Here is a 2,479-nt window from a genome sequence, read left to right as displayed (position 1 = left end):
TTTTTTTTTTGATAGGGTCTCACTCTTTTGCCTAGACTGGAGGGCAGTGTCATGGGCTCACTAAAGCCTTGACCTCCTGGACTCAAGTGATCCTCCCTCTTCAGCCTCCCAAGTAGCTGGGACTATAGCTGTGCACCATCACACCTGGCTAATGTTAAAATTTTTTTTGTAGATATGGGGTCTTGCTATATTGCCCAGGCTGGTCTACAACTCGTGGGCTCAAGCAGTCCTCCTACCTCGGCCTCCCAAAGTGCTAGAATTACAGGTGTGAGCCACTGTGCCTCACCTCATTGTGACTTTAATTTACATTCCCCCAATAGGTAATGATGTTAAGCATCTTTTATTCACCCTCTAGATACCTTCTTTGATGATATATTGTTCAAATTTTTACCGACTTTTTAGCTGGATTGCTTTTTTTTCTTACTGTTGAGTTTTGAAAATTATTTAAATGTTTTGTTTGAATTGTTATTTGCAAATATTTTCTCCCAGTTTGTAGTTTGTCATTTCATTCTCAGAGCAAAAGTCCTAAATTTTGATAAACTCTAATCTTTCAGTTTTTCTTTTATGGATTATCCTTTAGTTTTTGTGTCTAAGAGGTCTTCACATAATTCAGGTCCTGAAGATTTTCTCCTACGTTTTCTTCTGAGAAGTTTTACATTTTAGATTTAAATCTATGATTCACTTTTAGTTACATTTTATATAAGGTTTGAGGTATAGGACAAGATTGTTTGGGGTTTTTTTTTTTTTGCATATGAGTGATTAATTGGTTCAAAACCATTCGTTGGAAATACTATTTTTTCTTTATTAAATTGCTTTTGCACTTTTGTCACATATTAGATGGGTAAACTGGTATGGGCCTGTTTCTGGTCTCTATTATGTTTCATTGATCTATTTGGCATCCTTTACCAATACCATGTGTTTTGAATACTGTAACTTTATAGTAAGTATTGATATCATGTAGTTAGATTTCTTCAACTTTATTCTTTTCCCAAGTTGCTTTTCCCATTCTGGGTCCTTTTCATTTCTATATGTATTTTAGAGTCTGCCTACCAATTTCTGCAAAAAGGCATACTGGGATTTGGTTGGTACTTGATTAAATCTATATGTCAAGTTAGGGAAAGTCAGTATCTTTAGTATGCTGAGTCTTTCATGCCATGGATATTTTGTCTCTCCATTTATTTAGGTCTTCTTTGATTTCTTTCATCAGCATACAGTTTTCAGCATATATACTCTGTACATGTTTTGTAAGGCTTATACCTAAGTATTTCATTTTGTTTGAGCTATTGTAAATGGTATGGTTTAATTTCAGTTTCCAATTGTATGTCATTACTATATAGAAATACAATAGACATTTTTGTGTTGACATTGTATCCTGTAACCTTGCTGAACTCACTTTTCTCTAGGAGGGTTTTGGTAGAGCCCTGAGATTTTCTATGCAGGTGATCATGTCATCTGTGCATAGAAATGGCTTTACTGACTTCCGTTAAAATCGATCTGCCTTTTATTTCTTTTACTTGCATTATTGCACTGGATAAGACTTCCAGTATGATGTTGAATGAGAGTATTAAGAATGGATCTCCTAGATGGACATCCTAGTTTTCTTTTCAATCTAGGGAGAAAGGTTTTTTGTGGCAAGGGCTGGGGTGGAGCAGGGAGGGAGGAGAATCTTTTACCATTCAGTATCAAGTTAGCTGAAGAGTTTTTGGGGGATTTTTTGGTAGATGTTCCTTATCATGTTAAGGAAGTTCCCTTCTCTTGTTACTTTACTGAGGGTGTTTATTATAAATGGATGTTGTATCTTTCCTGCATCTATTGATAAGATCACATGGTTTTTCTTCTTTAGATTGGTAATTATAATGACTTATTTATGAATAGTGAATCAGCTTTTCATTCCTGGAATAAACTCTACTTAATTGTGGTGATTTTTTAAAAAAGATATTGCTCTATTCCGTTTGCTAACATTTTGTTGAGATTTTTTTCATCTCTGTTCATGAGGAATATTGGTCTATAGTTTTTTTTTCTTGTACTGTCTTTTTGTGGTTTGGTATTAATATAATATTGGTCTTGTAAAATGAGTTGGAAAGTATTTCCCTTCTATTTTCTGCAAAAGAGACTGTAGAATTGGTGTTATTTTTTCTTTATTATGTTGTAAAATTTTCCAGTGAATTACATCTGGATCTGGAGATTCTGTTCTGAAAGGCTTTTAACTACAAATTCAATTTCTTTGATACTTGCAGTATTTTTTCGGATATCTACTGTTACCTACTTCATCTTGAGTGAATTGTAGTAGTTTGTGGTTGGTAAAGAATCGGCCCATTTAATCTACATTGTCAGGTTATCGTGCATAGAGTTGCTTCTGTATTTCATTATTTCCTTTTAATGCCTGTGAGGTCTGCAGTGATATCCCCTATTTCATTCCTGATATTGGTAATTTGTGTCTTCTCTCTCTCTCTCTCTCTCTCTCTCTCTCTCTCTCTCT

This window comes from Rhinopithecus bieti, unplaced genomic scaffold, assembly GCF_001698545.2.
Source record: "Rhinopithecus bieti isolate Rb0 unplaced genomic scaffold, ASM169854v2 scaffold_34876, whole genome shotgun sequence".
NCBI classification, from domain to species: domain Eukaryota; kingdom Metazoa; phylum Chordata; class Mammalia; order Primates; family Cercopithecidae; genus Rhinopithecus; species Rhinopithecus bieti.
This window is presented reverse-complemented; position numbering follows the sequence as displayed.